Source organism: Solanum pennellii, chromosome 6, assembly GCF_001406875.1.
Source record: "Solanum pennellii chromosome 6, SPENNV200".
Classification (NCBI taxonomy): Eukaryota; Viridiplantae; Streptophyta; class Magnoliopsida; order Solanales; family Solanaceae; genus Solanum; species Solanum pennellii.
The window spans coordinates 35,711,306-35,729,524 of record NC_028642.1 but is presented as its reverse complement, the minus strand read 5'-3'; the positions used below and the strand labels follow the sequence as shown (position 1 = coordinate 35,729,524).

The window sequence follows — 18,219 nt, the reverse complement described above, 5'->3', positions numbered from 1 at the left end:
TATATATATATATATATATATATATATCTTTAAAATATATTATTAAATAATGTAAAATAGTAAAAAAGTACCGATTCCGATTATTTTTTTCCTGTCACTAATAGTGAACATAAAATTAAACTTGTGAACAAACTTAAACACATGTATGAGATACTTAATTACTCTTCTTTTTATTTGTGGTACATATTCTGTTTTACTATTTGTTATATTCTCTTTTTTAACTTGTTTGTCAATTCAGTACGATGTTTTAAAAAATAATTTTATAGTTTTAAATTTAAAATATGTCAAATATATATAGAAAAATGTCTAAATATGTTATTTTAATAAAAATCAAAGAGCTACTGAGACTAGTTAACGTACGAGACAGATCGATATATGTACATATGCATGCATGTCTCTAGCTCTATGATCACTATCTATCTATATACACATATAATTATAAATATACATACATGTATGTATACATTTAGGAAAGTCTCAGAAAATAGTTTAAAATATATAAGGGGATTTGAAATAATCGACTAATTTTGTATATTGCTTGAAGATTTTGGATTTCATTATTTTGCCACTTTCACCTAAGAGAAAAATAAAAAATTATAATGTAAATTACTATAAGCATTAAATTTTAATGCTTTTACGTACGTACTTAGGTAGGAGCATTTTTTAACGTGGTGTTTGGTAAACTCCCTAATTATGATTTAGTAAACTTAATGTTGGTTTACAATTTTCAATATGTTGTTGTTGGTGAGGGATCAAAAATCAAAAAGAGATTTTTATTTAACAGAAGAAATCTTGAAAAGAAATCCTAATATTTGTGAATACAATGCTCCATCCTTGAATATTAGGCAAGAAATCATGATTGTTGAAGTGCCAAAACTTGAGGCAGCCGAAAAGGCCATCAACGAATGGGGTCAGTCAAAGTCCAAAATTACCCATTTGGTGTTTTGTACCAATAGTGGTGTGGATATTCCTGGGGCCGACGACCAACTCACTAAGCTTCTTGGACTTGAATCATCAGTGAAACGATTCATGATGTACCAACAAGGTTGTTTTGGTGGTGGCACTGCTCTTCAATTAGCTAAGGTTATAGCTGAGAATAACAAAAGTGCTCGAGTTCTTGTTGTATGTTCAGAATTAGCTAATTTGGTTTGCTTCCGTAGTCCATATGAAACTGAGCTTGGTTGGGCAAGCCCTATTCAGAGATGGGGCATCAACTGTTATTATTGGTTCAGATCCAATCATGAATGTGGAAAAGCCTTTGTTTAAGCTTGTATTCGCAACTCAAACTCTTCTCCTAAATAGCGAAAATGCAATTACTGGTGAACTAAGTGAGGCTGGGCTGATAGTCCATATACATAAGGATAATTCGTTACTCATCTCAAAAAATATTGAGAAGATCCTAGTGGAAGCATTCCAAACTCTGAACATTTCTGACTGGAACTCCATCTTTTGGGTGTCTCATCCAGGTGGACCTGCCATTTTGGATCAAATTGAATTAAAGTTGGGCCTAAAGCTTGAAAAACTCGAGGCTTCACGAAATCTCTTGAGTGATTATGGGAACATGGCTAGTGCATTTGTTTGTTTTGGATGAGATGAGGAAAACTTCTATCAGGGAAAGATTAGGTACTACAGGTGAAGGCCTTGAATGGGGCGTGCTTTTTGGGTTTGGGCCTGCCCTAACTATTGAGGCTGTTGTCCTCCGTAGTGTTTGTATTTAAGTTGCAAAAATATTTAAAATAAATCAACGTTTAGAGAAATATATCACTATTGGCTTTGTATTTGTTGGTAATGGACTACTACTATATTGTTTGCTATTAATAATGAAATACATTTCGTATCATTATGTTTTATTTTTCAATAAATAAATAAATTTTGGACTCGATGTGGCCACCACAATATATTGTTTAGGAATGTTCAAGTTTCTTTCTTTTGGTGGTGACTTTGGTTGCCTCTAATTAAGATTGTACCTAAGTGAAACTTATGAAACTACGCCACATAAATTAGGAGTTTACACAAAGATATATATCATATTTGTTTATATTCAATTCAAAAGTAAATCATTCATTACAAGGAAAAAAAACACAAATCAAATTCATTGTTCACACAATTTATAACAATCCACCATCTCTTGTTTTAAGAGTTTTTTTCAATTAGATGAATTGTAATCCTTAACAATATCTCTGCACCATCAGTAACATGTAACCCTACTAGAATAAGTGAATGAATTTTCATGAATCCGCAAGCATTTTAAATTTACCAGTTCCTCCTGTAACTGAAACTTTTGACATTGTCCTTCCAATTTTATGAACTCTGAAAAAATTGAGGCTATCGCCAAATTCGCCTCCTTCCATCATGGCGGTAAACGCCATCATTTGAGTAGGTCCATCTGCAAAACTAAACGTATACACCTTGTGCTTTTCCAAGGTTCTGTGTGCCTGACTCAGGGGACAATCTCAAGTAGTCATCGATCATTACCAAAAAAAATCAAATTGCCAACAAATTTTACTAACAACTGAAGTTGGTTAGTATTCTACTAACAAATTATCAATATATTTCTAATTGAATTATATTTTAAAACTTAACAACGAAATTCTAACACATTACGAACATAAATCTTACTAACTAAGTATTTTTATTTGTAAATAAGGCGGGAAAAAATGGCGTCAAATTTAGCAACATTCTATCAATGGATTATCAACAGAAATATTACTAACGTACTCCTTTTGTTGGTAATATTACCAACGAAGTATATATCGATTGATAAATATGACAAAACAATTATTTATATAATTTATTAACATATTACCGGTGAATTACTAACCAAATATTTACCAACAACAAGATTGTGTGGCTAAATTTATCAACCAAATATAAATGTGTTGATAAATTAGTAACAAAATATAATTTGTTGGTAAACTTGCCAACCAATATCAAATTAGTTGGAAATTTTGCCGACAAGTAAAGATTGTAGTTAGTAAATTACTAACATCATTAAAATAGTTGGTAATATACCAACCAATCATTAATCCATTGGTAAAATTTATCAACATATTAATTATTAGTTGGTAATATTACATATGAATGTTTAGTTAAATAGTCACAATTACCAACTCTGATAAAATGTATTTGTAAATTATTAATTACTAGTTTATATTTTAATAGTTAGTAAATTTACCAATTGAAGTTAAATTTTTTTGGTAAATCAACGTCTAGTGTTGAGACTTTCATATTTATATGGTGTCATTAGGCCTTTTCACTTTTAATTTTTTTTAACCAAAACTTGACTTTGTTCAATATTTTTGATAAACGTGCTCAGATTAGAACTACGTCGGTGTCATTAGCTTCGAAAGATCATTTTTTATCTAACGGGAAGGTTGGGTCAAGTTTTGAGGCTTTCATTTTTTGTTTGTGTCGTTAGGTGTTATAAATTTCATGTTTAGGCCAAAATTTGACGTTGGTCATTATTTTTGTGAACGTGCTCGGATGAGAATTTCGTTAGCGTAATAAACTCCAAAGGTCATTTTACTGGTAGGATGGTTGGTTTTGGGTTTTGAGTCTTTCATTTTTACAGTTTGCCGTTGGGTGTTTGAACATATAAATTATGACAAAAATTTAACTTTGGTTAATATATTTGATAACGTGCCCAGATAAAAATTTCGTCAGTGCAGTTACATGCGAAAAGTCATTTTTGATGTAATAAGATAAATGATTCAAGATTTGAGGCTTCCGTTTTTAGTTTATGTCGTTAGGCATTTTAACTTTTAAGTTTTGATCAAAATTTCACTTTAGTCAATATTTTTGGTAAGGCATAATACATAAATATGTCCTTTAACTTGGTTTCGAATAACATTTATGCCCTTCAACTTGGGGTGTGCACAAGTAGACACTGAAACTTGTATAAAGCTGAACAAATAGACACACATATCCTACATGTCATTTTTTGTCCTACGTGGTGTCCTACGTGTATTGTGTCATGTAGGGCTCATGTGTTTATTTATTTAAAAGTTGGATAGTTAAAGTGCTTGTTTATGCATTATGAAAGTTGAAGTTCAAAGTTAAAATTTGAAGCCAAGTTTAGGGGTCTAATATATGCATTATGCCTTTGAGTAATCATGCTCAAATTAAAATTTTATCACCGATTAGCCATATAAGTTCAATTTTGATCTCATAGGATGGTGGTTCGGGTTTTGAGATGTCAAACCCGGAGCACATATCCCAGATGAGACCGGCGTCGTCGTCTTCTCAGAGGACTCGACAAGCCCTTAGCATTCGTCATAACACGTGATCAATAAATATTGAGGAAAATTAAAACTTTTACATTCTACTTGAAGTATACTTAGACTTCATATTTATCATTCATAAATCATATAATATTCTAAGAAATTGTCTCACATATATAAAATCATCTAAAGAGTACAAATTAGGACTTAGCCTATACATAATCAATATGTCATATTGGCCTTAATATAAAAGAATCCAAAGAAACATGATGAAAATAGGATATTCATAATATCTATTGAAGTCTTCAAAAGTTGGAATATAATTGATAGCGTCCCAAACATGAGGACCTACCAAGACTTGGAGAAAAAGTTTCAAGCTTCTTCAAATAGACCTCTTTAAACTTCAATAGCCGGAACCTACAATTGTAGTAATATAAAGTAATGGGTTAGTATGTCACATGTACTAAGTATGGGTATATGCACGTAACATTAAAGGACATGCAAGAAAAAGGATCATTTAGCATATCTTTAGAAAACATGCTAAGTCATATAAAAGTCTTCAATGCACATATCATATAACATATAAAAGTTAAGGATTCCATCAACATAAAGCATGATCGTAAGAAAAGACATATTATCATAGAGTCATATTAAATTTTCATATTTAATAGATCACGTAACATAGCATAAAAACACTTACCAATGATCTCATCCCTAACCTACAAGTGCAATGGTCATGTGAAGCCTCATAACCGCACACAAGCAAGTAGATAAGATAGGATAGCATGAGTAAAACTTTGCTTCATATAACTTGTAACATAAGTAGTCATCACTTCATTTAACTATATAACCCAATAACATATTCATCATAAAGACCAACATCATATAAGAGTAACATCATGTATCATAAACATCAAACCTTTCATGTTATCATATTACATAAGAACAATCTCCTTGGATTTCCCTTAAAGTCAACTTGTGCAATGTCTAGATAGAGTCCCATACCCCTACCTCTACTAAGTAGACTCCTCAAATCACCCTAGTCAACCTTCATTTACTTGTCGTTCATTTTACACGAGGGAACATACGCCTTAACCGACATAGACCATGTGAGCTAAACATGGAATTCGGTGTCGTAAAACCCCACATGGAAAAACGTGGGATACCGGCCAAAGTAGAACCTAGAAGACATAGCTTTCTAGGTGGATCCACTAGCTCGTATCCTATGGTGGAAACATAGTTCAAGAACTAGGAGATGTATTAGAGACCTATAGTTCCACATTACATGGCAGCCTCATCTCATGAGAGTCATTGTGAACCTACCTTCCAACTAGGGAAGGGACACTCATCACATCTAGTTCATCGGTGCTTAGCTTAAGTCCTTTTCTTGAATAACCTTTAAGTTGTATTTTTATCATAAACATATCATAGGTCATAGAAGATTAACTCCTTGTATAAACATGATCATGATCTCTTTAGGATTAAATGAGAATTTTGTTTCATCGCAACCCTTCGTATGTGAGATTAACATAACATAGTCATCTTGTGTAAAGCGTACAAGAGAATATCATAACTTGCATTATCGTATGCTTTTCATGATATCACAAATAACATGTTCATATACCATCATATCCATATAGCAACATCATACATACTTTCACAACATATCATCATGATTTATAGGCTAACATAAACGTTGTAGAGTAATCACAACTTTAGAAGACTTACCTCTTGCTTCCAAGAACCTTCTTCAAGAACTTACGTTCAACTTACAACATTCATAACCATAACATAATGAAATACCCAATATCATAATAAAAAATAACCCTTCAAATCGTATACAAGACCAATCTGTAATGTAGGATAAGGAAAGGGGTCATCTAAGAGTTCATTCTAGTGTTAGTTCCAATCAATACATTTACATGTCAGCAAATAGTAGAAACAACCATATGAAACCATCAATTTGATAAGAACATATACCATACGGAATTCAAACATAACTAACCACATACTCATCCATTCGTGTGAAATAGACCATAGAAAACTTACTTTTCATCAAAAATCATAAATCTAGGGTTAGGAAGGAAATCTGTTTTGTAAAGTAAAAACCCTAGTATTTGAAGTTCTTGAAAACTTATCTTTGAAAGGACATCTTAGGGAAAGGAATACCAAGAGTGAAAAACTCATACCTTATAGATGAATAATCCACGAAAATTGGATGAAAAGCGTGAGGTCTTCGTCTTCTTCCTCAAGCTCTTCTTGTTCTTCAATGGAGTTTGGAGAAGAGAGTGTTCTTGAGAGAATGAGAGAAATTTAGTTTGATCTTGTTTGGGACGTGTAAAGTGGTTTAAAGCTGACCTAATATCAATATATAGTCGTCCTACGAATTATCCAAAATATCCTCCACTTAAATCGATCTTTTCAATAAGTTAAATTACCAAAAATATGACTTTAATGATTCTGGTAAGTAGCTGCGTGTCGCGGGGCCAAATCCCGTCATTTTTATTGAATTTTGAGTTAAGGCAGTGAGGTGCGTGTCAGCCTCGTGTCGCGATGTTGCCTCTCAAATCTTGGGGCAGAACACTTCGTGACAGGTGCGCATCGCACGCTATGCCTCCACTTCTTGCTGCTCGCAGGCAGCCTGCCGACCCATGTTTTGGTCCTCCCCAAGGACCCTTGGGGTGGTCCTTGGGTGTCGTTACCGGATTTTTGGATCCTTTGTACTACATACTACCTATCCAAGGTTACTTTAAAAGTTTTGTACTTCATTCAACACTTCGAAACCTTCTCCAAACATAGGAACGTCAACCAGTTCAAATTAGCTAGTTTCCAGACATCAAGGTCTTTCTTAGTCGTTTTGGCTCTAACCTTTTCCAGATGAGTTTATTACATTAATATAGGTATGTAAACATCATTTTAAGTATTATTTAATATATTAAGCTCTAGTATAAGTCATGACATTTTCGGAGTGTTACATTATCTCCCCCTTTAGGAACATTCGTCCCCGAATGACACTAAAATCTTTTGGAGGGTAGGAATAGACTCAATACTAGCAGCACAACCAATCAACAACATAAAATCATAATGAGTCACAAGTCATAGGAGTATATCACAACTCCTTACAATACATACCATAACATTACACATAACACTCAATTCATGGTACAGAACATATAGAAGCTCCATATTCATAACACATGAGGAAATTTACTTCTCAACCTTATCATAAACTCAAAATGCATCAAAGAGTCACCATGTTATTGTTCTTTTCAAGATGTCAAAAAAACAACAAAATCTCAAGAAAACATATGCATACATGTTTCACATAAGTGCAAGAATAGAGTATGAAGACAATTTCTTATAACTCTAGTTGGTACAACCTTTACCAAACATGCACCTATTTAGAAAACAAGTCGATTTCATGATCATGCATTACTTTCTCAATTAAGATGAATGTCTAACCTTAGGGAGTATAGAGATAAGGGTAGCGGGAATTTATGTCAGCTTCAGCCTTCCATGTTGCACCCTTAACAAGATGGCTCCTCCATAGAACTTTTACAGAGGCAACCTCCTTGTTTCTCAACTTCTTGACTTGGCGATCGAGGATCTCAACCGCAACCTCTTCATAGGAGAGGTTCTCATCCACTCCTAAACCTTCTATAGGCAGAATGGATACCGGGTCGCCTATGCATTTCTTGAGCATAGAAACATGGAATATCGATGAACCGAAGCTAGTTCACTAGGTAGTTTCAACTTATAGACAACCTTCCTAATTCGTTGTAAAACCTCATAGGTACCAACATACTAGGGACTTAACTTCCCCTTTCTACCGAATCTCATCACCCCTTTCATAGGTGAAATCTTCAAGTAGACATAATCACCTATTTCAAACTCAAGATCTCTTTTTCTATTGTCGGCATAAGACTTTTGCCGACTATAGCTTGTCTTCAACATATCCCTTATAATTCGAACCTTCTCTATAGCTTCATAGATAATCTTTGGACCAAGGAGTGAGGACTCACCAACCCCAAACCATTCAACCGGAGATCTACACCTTTTACCATAAATAGCTTCAAAAGGTGCCATGGAGATGCTCGAATGATAGCTATTGTTGTAAGATAACTCGATCAAAGGTAAGTGATCATCCCAACTTTCTTTGAAATCAATGACACATGCTCTTAACATGTCCTCAAGGGTCTGAACGGTTCGTTCCGCTTGACCATCCGTCTGAGGATGAAATGCGGTACTAAGTTTCACTTGAGTACCTAAACCCTTCTGAAAAGCCTTCCAAAAATGAGAAGTGAATTGGGAACCTCTATCCGAAATTATGGACAAAGGAATCCCATGAAGACTCACAATCTCATTAATGTAGATCCTTGCATAGTCTTCAGCCGTGTAAATGGACTTAACGGGAATAAAATGGGCAGATTTGGTCAGCCTATCCACAATAACCCATATAAAATCATTTTGCTTTCAGGTTAGAGGCAACCCAACAACAAAGTCCATATTGATGGATTCCTACTTCCACATAGGAACATCCATGATTTGGGTTAACCCACCCGATTTGAGATGCTCAGCTTTAACTTGTTGGCAGTTTGGACACTTAGCAACAAACTGTGCTATGTCCCCCTTTAAACCATCCAACCAATAGAACTCTCTAATGTCATGATACATTTTGGTGGCACCAGGATGTATAGAAAGCAAGAACCATGGGCTTCTTCCAGAATCTATTTTCTCAAATCCTCAACATCGGGTACAAATAATCTCCCTTAGTACCTAAGAACACCATCCCCCCCTGGGAGAATGACTCATTGAGCTTACTAAGTAATGATTCCTTCAACTTAATCAATAGAGGATCAAAGTGTTGCTTAGATTTCACCTCCACCACTAATGGTGAGCCGAAGTTATGATAGACCATGAAACCACCATTTTGAGAATCTTCTAATCACACACCTAAGAGAGCCAACCTATGAACATCTTTCACAAGTTAATTCTTCTCTTTCTCCACATGAGACACACTACCCATATTCATTCGACTCAAAGCATCCGCAACCACATTGGCTTTGTCGGGGTGATAAAGTATACTTATGTCATAATCCTTTAACAATTCTAACTATATTCTCTATCGGAGGTTCAACTTCTTTTGTGTAAACACATATTGAAGACTTTTATGGTCAGTAAACAAATCAACATGCACACCATACAAGTAATGTCTCCATATTTTAAAGGCAAAAACTACAACGGCTAACTCAAGATCATGAGTTGGGTAATTCTTCTCATGAACTTTGAGTTGCCTAGAAGCATAAACAATCACCTTTCCATGTTACATGAGGACACATACCAAGCCCACTCGGGAAGCATCACAATACACTACAAAGCTTTCATTGCCCTCCGGTAAGGTCAAAACTGAAGCGATGGTAAGCTTATCATTCAACTCTTGAAAATCTTTCTCACAAGCTTCCAACCACTTAAACTTTATCTTCTTTTGGGTCAAAGCTGTCAAAGGAGAAGCAATGGACGAAAATCCATCAACAAATCTTCTATAATAGCCGGCTAGATCCAAGAAACTCCTTATGTCTGTGGGAGTCAAAGGTCTAGGCCAATTTCTGACCGCATCCGTCTTTTTCTGGTCAACCTCTACACCATCACCAGAGATAATATGGCCAAGAAAAGAAACCGACCTTAACCAAAATTCATACTTGCTAAATTTGGCATAAAGTTGGTGTTCTTTAAGGACTTGCAATGCTAATCTCAAGTAACCCTCATGCTCATCTTCATTGATGGAGTATATCAAAATATCATCAATGAATACAATCACAAATGAGTCAAAGTAATCTCGGAAAACTCTATTTATTAGGTCCATGAACGCCGTCGGGGCATTCGTTAACCCAAAAGACATAAGTAGGATTTCATAGTGACCATATCTAGTTCGAAAAGCTGTTTTGGGAACGTCTTCACCTCTTACCCTAAGTTGGTGATATCCTGATCTTAAGTTAATCTTAGAAAAGTAACTAGCACCTTGGAGTTGATCAAATAGATCATCAATCCTAGGTAGAGGATACTTGTTCTTTATGGTGACCTTATTGAGTTGGTGATAATCAATGCACATTCTAAGGGATCTATCCTTCTTCTTAACAAACAAGACCGGAGTACCCCATGGAGAAATACTAGGTTGAATGAAACCCTTGTCTAGTAAATCTTTGAGTTGGAGCTTCAACTCTTTCAATTCCTCCGGAGCCATCCTATATGGAGGAATTGAAATGGGATTCATATCCGGTAACAAATCAATGCCAAAGTCAATTTCCCGTTTGGGAGGAACTCCTGGAAAGTCATTAGGAAAAACCTTTGGGAATTCTCTCACTACAGGGACTAACTCAATAGAAGGAGTTTCACATTCTAGGTCCTTAACTCTCACCACATGGTATAAACAACCCTTGGCTATCATCTTACAAGCCTTCAAACAAGAAATAATTTGACCCCTTTGCATAGGATTTCCCCCCTTCCATTCTAGAATAGGTTCATTAGGGAATTGAAATTTCACTACTCTTGTTCTACAATTTATGGAAGCAAAACAATTATGAAGCCAATGTATACCCAAGATGATATCAAAATCAAACATGTCAAGTTCTACCAAATCAGCAAGAGTAACTCTGTTAGGCAACATCACATGACATTTTTTATAGACTCTTTTTGCAAATACAGAGTAACCCATTGGGGTACAAACCGAAAAGGGTCCAATCGAAACATCGGGAAGTACATCAAACTTCTTAGCTACCAAAGGTGTAAGAAAAGAAAAAGTAGCACCTGGATCAAGGAATGCATAGAAATTAACAGAGAAAACTTGTAACATATACGTCACAACATCGGGAGAGCTTTCTTGTTCACCCCTAGCTTTGAGTGCATTGAAACAGTTCCTTTTTGGAGCTTCAGATATAGGAACGCTTGGTTGAGCTTGACCACTCCCATTGCCTTGGATTTTCACATTAGGTTAATCTTTCACCAAATTAAAACCCTTGCCATAACCATAGCAACTATTAGTCCCAACAAGACATTCACCCACATGCTTCTTACTACACTTACCACAAGTTGGTCTTTCTCTTAATGGATCAACATTTCTCCCTTTTTGAGGTTTAGTATTAGAACCTCTATCATTGCAATTCTTGAAGAAATTAGAAGGAACCTTATTTGAAAACTTCTTAAACTTAGGCTTGTCTTGAACATCAAGCCTACTCTTAGAAGAACCACTTTCAAACGACTTTGCCCTCTTAGCTTCCCTATTCCTCTTTCTTAGGAGACTTTCCTCAACCTGTTGAGCATGAACCATCAACCTAGAAAGATCCATATTGTAATGAAGCATTGCTTCACGACATTATTCATCAAGCTCTTCGGACACGTCCATTACAAAACGGCTCATTTCATCCCTAGCATTAGAAACCAAAGAAGAAGAATATTTGTAAAGCTTAATGAATTTCAAGGAGTACTCCTTAACACTCATACCTCCTTGACGAAGGTTGATGAAAGCCTCTACCTTAGCTTTTATTTGTTCCCTTGGAAAGAATCTTTCAAGAAAGGCCTTTTTGAAGATCTCCCAAGTCACGGGACCATCTCCTAAAGCCCTAATATCCTTCCACTGATTTTACCATCTCTGAGCCATGTCATTAAGTTGATATGCAGCAAGCTCAACCTTATAAGTAGTACTCACCCCCACAGCAAACAAAATCTTGTAAACCTCATCAAGGAAGTCTTGGGGGTCTTCATCAACCTTAGATCCGAAAAACATAGGAGGATCCATCTTCGTAAAGTCTCTCAAATGGCTAGCCATAGTACTATCATGTTGGTTCTCTCGAGGCGCAACCTCCACGTTAGCTTGTGTCGTAATGGCCTGAGCTTGGGTGGTGATGGCTTGGGACATTTGGAACAAGGCTGCCCTCACCTCACCATCCGTCATTGCCGGAGGATTGACCGAAACTTGATCATTTGCAGCAGACTGCACTTAAGGAGCATTTCGATTACCTTGGAGAGTAGCTCCCGCATTCGCAATCTCTTCTCTTACTCTTCTCGTGGCTGTCCTTCTTGTGTTCATCGCCTATAACCACGAGAAATGGATTAGATGCTAAAAGACACATAGTGTCAAAACTCTAAAGGCACGATATAGGAGTATCAAGAAAAGAGAAGTTTCCATATCATCACATAGCCTCTCACCCATAATTGTGGCGCGCTTCACAACCATGAACAAGACACAAGGTAACGTGATTTAGTGAGACATTAATCCTAAGGATATTTAACCTCATGCTCTGATACCAAGATTGTCATACCCGGAGCGCATACCCCAGATGAGACCAGAGTCGTCAACCTCTTAGATGACTCTGACAACCTTAGCATTCGTCATAACATGTGATTAGTAAAAATTGCGGAAAATTAAAACTTTTACATTCTACTTGAAGTATACTTAGACTTCGTACTTATAATTAATAAACCTAAAATATTCTAAGAAATTGTCTCACATATATAAAACCATCTAAAGAGTGCAAATTTGGACTTAGCCTATACATAATCAATATGCCATATAGGCCTTAATACAAAAGAATCCAAAGAAACATGATGAAAATTGGATATTCCTAATATCTACTAAAGTCTACATAAGCTGGAATATAATTGATAGTGTCCCGAACATGAGGACCTACCAAGACATCGAGAAAGAGTTCCAAGCTTCCTCAAATCGACCTCCATAAACTTCATTGGCCGGAACCTACAGTTGTAGTAATATAAAGTAATGAGGTTAGTACGCCACATGTACTAAGTATGAGTATATGCACATAACATTTAAGGACATGCATGAAAAGGATCATTTATCATATCTTTAGAAAACATGCTAAGTCATATGAAATTCTTCAATGCACATACCATATAACATATAAAAGTTAAGGATTCCATCAACATAAAGCATGATCGTACCAAAAGACATATTATCATAGAGTCATATTAACTTTTCATATTCAATAGATCACGTAACATAGCATACAAAACACTTACCAATGATCCCATCCCTAACCTACAAGTGCAATGGTCATGTGAAGCCCCATAACTGCACACAACCAAGTAGATAAGATAGGATACCATGAGTAAAGTTTGCTCCATATAACTTGTAACGTAAGTAGTCATCACTTTATTTAACAATATAACCCAATAAAATATTCATCATAAAGACCAACATCATATAAGAGTAACATCATGTATCGTAAACATCATACCTTTCAAGTTATCATATTACATAAGAACAATCTCCTAGGATATCCCTTAGAGTCAACTTGTGCAATGTCTAGGTAGAGGCACATACCCCTACCTCGACTAAGTAGACTCCTCAAGTCACTCTAGTCAATATTCATTTACTTGTCTTTCATTTTACATGAGGGAACATACGCCTTAAACGACATATACCATGTAAGCTAAACATGGAATCCGATGTCGTAAAACCCACATCGAAAAAAAGTGGTCTACTGGCCAAAGTAGAACCTAACATGACATAGCTTTCTAGGTGGATCCACTAGCTAGTATCCAATTGTGGAAACATTGTTCAAGAACTAGGAGATGTATTAGATACCCATAGTTCCACATCACATGGCAGCCTCAATCTCATCAGAGTCATAGTGAACCTACCTTCCAACTAGGGAAGGGACACATCTCATATCTAGTTCATCGGTGCTTAGCTTAAGTCCCTTTCTTGAATAATCTTTAAGTTGTATTTTTATATAAACTTACCATAGGTCATAGGAGATTAACTCCTTGTATAAACATGATCATGAGCTCTTTAGGATTAGATGAGAATTTTGTTTCATCGCAACCCTTCGTATGTGAGATTAACATTACATAGTCATCTTGTGTAAAGCGTACAAGAGAATATCATACCTTGCTTTTCATGATATCGTAAATAACATGTTCATAGCCCAACATATCTACATCGAAACATCATACGTACTTTCACAACATATCATCATGATTTATAGGCTTACATAAACGTCGTAGAGTAGCATAACTTTAGAAGACTTACCTCTTGTTTCCAAGAACCTTATTCAAAAAAAATTATGTTCAACTTACAACACTCATATACATAACATAGGGGAATACTCAATATCATAATCAAGAACAACTCTTCAAATCATATACAAGACCAATCCATAATGTAGGATAAGGGAAGGGGTCATCTAAGTGTTCATTCTATTCTTATTTCCAATCCATATGTTTACATGTCATCAAATAGTAGAAACAACCATATGAAACCATCAATTTTATAAGAACATGTATCACACAGAATTCAAACATAACTAACCACATACTCATCCATTCGTGTGAAATAGACCATAGAAAACACTTACTTTTAATCAAAAATCATAAATCTAGGGTTAGAAAGAAAATTTGTTTTGTAGAATAAAAACCCTAGTATTTGAAGTTCTTAAAAACTTATCTTTGAAAGGACCTCTTGGGGAAAGAAATACCAAAAGTGAATAACCCATACCTTATAGATGAATAATCCACGAAAATTTGATGAAAAGCTTGAGGTCTTCATCTTCTTCCTTAAGCTCTTCTTGTTCTTCAATGGAATTTGGAGAAGAGAGTGTTCTTGAGAGAACGAGAGAAATTTTGTTTGATCTTGTAGTGGTCTAAAACTGACCCAATATCAATATATAGTCGTCGTATGAATTATCCGAAAGACCCTCCACTTAAATGAGTATTTTCAATAAGCTAAATTACCAAATATACGACTTTAACAATTCTAGGAAGTAGTTGCGCGTCGCGGGGCCAAATTTCGTCATTTTTATTGAATTTTGAGTTGAGGTAGTGAGGTGCGGCCTCGCGTCGCGAGGTTGCCTCTCAATCTTGAGATAGAACACCTCGTGACAAGCGCGCGTTGCACGCTATGCCTCAACTTCTGCCTGCTCGCAGGCTGCCAGGCAGCCTTCCCATCCATGTTTGGGTCCTCCCCAAGGACCCTTAGGGTGGACCTTGGGGTGTCGTTACCGGTCGTTTGGACCCTTTGCACTACATACTAAAGTCAACTAGTTCAAATTAGCTAGTTTCCGGGCGTCAAGGTCTTTCTTAGTCGTTTTGGTCCTAACCTTTTCCAAATGAGTTTATTACATTAATATAGGTGTGGAAACATCATTGTAGGAATTATTTAATATATTAAGCTCTAGTCTGAGTCATGACATTTTCGGAGTTTTACATGAGATTTTTATTTTCAGTTTGTGTTGTTAAGCGTTTTAACTTTTGGCTAAAATTTAAATTAGGTTAATTTTTTGGAAACATGCTGAAATTTGAATTTCGTTAGCGCAATCAACTCTAGAAGGTCAATTTTTTGCTCAATAGGATAGCAGGTTTGAATTTTGAGGTTTTCATATTCAGTTTTTACCGTTAGGCAATTTAACTTTAAAATTTTTGGTCAAAATTTGATTTTGCTTAGTATTTTTTGTAAACGTGCTCTAATAAAAAATTTTGTCAGTGTGATTAGCTTCGAAATGTCATTTTTATATCTAATAAAATGGTTGTTTAGGTTTTGAGGCTTCCATTTTAGTTTGTGTTGTTAGGCGTTTTAACTTTTGAGTTTTGGTCAAAATTTAGATTTAATCAATATTTTTTGTAAACGTGCTAAATTTAAAATTTTTGATATAATGATATGTGTCATATTGAGATCGATTAACTTGTTATCATAGATTTTGCATTGTTTCATTTAAATATGATTTATAAAATTGGTTAATATTTTGGATTATACTCGTGTTCTTAAATTTTTTAATGCAATAAATTAATAAATATTTTAGTATTGAACAATCATTCAGTTAATAATATTTTGAACATATTTTCAATCAATTACTAATCTAACATTGAACTTGAATGATATATTACCAATAAACTAACAATCAATTAGTCAACTTATTAGAAAAATAAATAATCATACTATTGTAATTAAAATTTATTAGTAACAAGGGTTGTGGTATAGTGGTAAGTACTCTTGCATCCTCTACCAAGAGGTCTCAGGTTTGATTCATGTTTGGTACATAACCATCTTTGTTAGGGAGCACTTTAATACCCAATGTGAGACTTTTCGGTGTGAATCCAAATTTAGTCGGGCTCCAATGTGGGTCCGAACACCGGATGAGAAACCAGAAAAAAAATTAAAAAATAATTTAAAATTTATTGGTAAATTACCAACACAAATTTTTTGTTACTAAAATTACCAACAAATTACCAATGTATGAATTAAAAAACGAAGAAGAAATTTACTAACTTCTTTTTAATTAGTTAGTAAAGGTACTAATGATATACTAACCAAAAATCAGTTGGTAAATTTACCAACAGAAATTTCAAGGCAATGTTTCAAAATCTTGTGACATCTTTGGGTGTTTACCAACTGATTTTTGGTTGGTAAATTTACCAACAAATTAAAATCGATTGGTAATATTTACCAACGAGCTTTTTAGCAACGAATTAATATAAGTTTTCATTTGATTGTTAACTCAATTTGTCAACCTTTTGATCAATTTACCAACGAATTTTTTTGTTGGTAATCGAGGTTCTTTTTGTAGTGGATGGTACCTGTGGAGACATAATATAATTAAGGTTGTTAAAATTGTGATTTCTCTAATGACGTTAGTATTTAGATATATGATGTTCACATAATAAATTCAACATGGTGTTAGAGCAGGTAAGTGTTATTGGATTCAAATTGCACAATTCCATCGAAAAAAGTAAGAGATACTTCCACATGTTTGACTAGTGAAAAAAATCAGGTGCTCATGTTTGACATATAATATAGTTAAGGTAGATTACATGGTCACACTAATCAACGTGTTTGGCCAATAATAAATAGTCGCATTGACACGTTATTGAGACATGGTAATGGTCTTAGGTTCTAATCTTACCGCTATATACCTACAAATAGCAGGAAAAAAAAGGACAATGAAAAAGAACAAGGCATACACGTGAAGGTCATGTTGAGACATGATATAGTACATAATAAAAAAGGTAATCAGTTGAACATGATATCAAACAAGTGGTCCTATGTTCAAATTTCATCATCATCGAAAAAGTAAAAACTAACCAACAAAAAAAAAGAATCAGGATAACATGTAAGAAGACATGTCAAAGACATAATATAAGTTATAAGGTAATCAAAAGTATAATACCTTTAAGCTTTTACGTACCAAACCCGAGGCTCAATCCATCAGGGCGTAATTGAGTAGTCATACCGCTATCTTGGCCATTCTGATTCCCAGCAAATATTGTGCCTGCTAAGCCAGTTCCTACTGGAACACCATTGATATTAAATGTAGGAATTGCACCATTAGAATTAGGAGTTGATACACCATCTTTAGGTGGCTGAAAACCTAAAGGCCTTGCAAAAGGAACTTGTCCACTATAAATATTGCCTAATAATCCAATTATTGACCGAGCTGTTGGATTATTTCCTCCCAGAATATCATGCATGTATAACTCGAGTATCGATCCTTCGGGAACTTGAGTGTCAATTGCAACAAGGGGTGACGATTTGATTATTGCTACTAAGAAAATTGCAAAGAAAATGGAATATTGTGATAACATTTTGAGATTTTGGTTATAGGGAAAAACAATGTTTTTTTTTCTTCATTATAATTTGTTTGATATGATTATGAAATTATGGTCAAGCGTGAAACTATATATACAAATGTAATCATAAGTAGGGCATAATGGAGTTGTTGTGACATGGAGTTATGGTGCAATTGTTGGTTTTTTTTCCAACTTTTGGTGCAATTGTTGGAGTTATTCCAACAAATCCTCACAAAATTTTGTGTCATTATTCATTATGTAAATAAAAAGTTCTATACATGATTAATTTTTGTTATAAAATGTGTTAAGAGTGAGTTGGTTACATTTTCTTTTTCTACTATTGTATAAGATTGAGTGTAGGATGTGAGTAGGGGTGTCAAATGGGCAGGTTCGGTTGAAATTGAGAATATTAAAATGAGTT

The 18,219-nt window shown here is 34.8% G+C and overlaps 2 pseudogenes; one reads left to right on the top strand and one right to left on the bottom strand.

The window, feature by feature from the left end:
• Positions 1-748: 748 nt before the first annotated feature.
• Positions 749-1,749, top strand: LOC107022272 (annotated as a pseudogene).
• Positions 1,750-2,133: 384 nt separating this feature from the next.
• On the bottom strand, positions 2,134-17,847 carry LOC107022271 (annotated as a pseudogene).
• Positions 17,848-18,219: the final 372 nt, after the last annotated feature.